The sequence below is a fragment of the Protopterus annectens genome, chromosome 14.part0 (genome assembly GCF_019279795.1).
Source record: "Protopterus annectens isolate FY-2018-M chromosome 14.part0, PAN1.0, whole genome shotgun sequence".
In the NCBI taxonomy this organism is placed as follows: Eukaryota; Metazoa; Chordata; order Ceratodontiformes; family Protopteridae; genus Protopterus; species Protopterus annectens.
The window spans coordinates 214297099-214298333 of NC_056748.1; the positions used below are offsets into that span (position 1 = coordinate 214297099).

Consider the following 1235-nt stretch of genomic DNA (forward strand, 5'->3'; position numbering starts at 1 on the left):
GTGCCGAGTCGGAGCCGAGGGATCGGCTCCGAACCCATCAGTCAGAATGTAGGCGAGATAGGATCACATAACATCTAGTCTTTCAAATTCAGTAAATAATAACAGTTGTAAAGTTTGTAGAATTCCACAAGAAAAGCCATAGTAAACAAAGGACCATAACCAAAATAAACTGATGAAACAAAGCAGGCAATCACTAACAGATGCTGAAATAGCAAGTGCTGAATAAAATAGCCAGTTAAGACACTGCAGTTAAAGTCTCAGCACTAAGCGGATGTAAAAACAGTCAGCCCAAAAACTGGAGCAGATCTTTTGTACTGACAGATGAAAACAAAAATCAGGTTCATTCTCCAATTCCATAATGCAGGAGATATGGTAGTCATTTTACAGACAATAGCAAAATATATCAGATAACACCAAAACAGCATATATCAGACAGGACTAAATGCAAGGATTTCACAGATGACGCAAAATGGTGAAACTGGTGAAAATAATCATCTAATGACTACTGAGAGAGGAAAAGCAGGGAAAAACAGGATAATGACAATCCAGCCAACAGGTAGTAACAGTAACAACAAAATTAAAACCAAGTAAATTAACAGGTTCAAAGGTTTATAGGCGATTACTAGGCTAATGACTACAGGGGGCCATTTTAAGCATAGCCATGCTTTCCCAGGTGAAAATCAAATCCTGTACTTGCTATCTGTGAGGTAAACACCTTAATCGTTACTCTAACTCCCAAATCAGTGTGAATGTAGTCCCCCCACTAAAATACATTATGCAGATGAGTTTCCTACATTTGGTGAAATCAGAGGTGTCAACCCAAACAAAGTGCAATGGAAGAGCCTCACTTTGGGGAAAAAAACCTTCTTGATCATAGTATACTCCCTGCCAGGTAAGTTTGAAAATGTCTTATATATAAGAACAAGTCAGGCTGGTACTGTGCAATGCGGGTTACAGTTAGTAAAGTATAAAACAGAACCAGTCTGAAAAATGATGTATGATGCAAACATGTTAGACCACCCAGCTAGCGGCTACTGTCTTGACTATTTTCTTTTTTCTTTCCTTTTTTGCTGCATATGGTCTGTTGCTTGACCTTTGGTATCACAATTACAATCTAATCTGACTAGCTTTTCTAAGCAGCATATAAACTGTCACCTCCCCCGCCCCCCCAAATGATATCTGCCATTTTGTATCTACCTTTGTTTTGCTTTTTGGCCTTTATGCTTCATTCGTTA

General features: G+C 38.7%; 1 non-coding gene across 1 annotated transcript; it reads right to left on the bottom strand.

The window, feature by feature from the left end:
- Window positions 1-742: 742 nt before the first annotated feature.
- Window positions 743-900, bottom strand: LOC122789491. The gene has a single exon (XR_006362819.1). It is a non-coding gene; the product is annotated as a U1 spliceosomal RNA (small nuclear RNA).
- Window positions 901-1235: the final 335 nt, after the last annotated feature.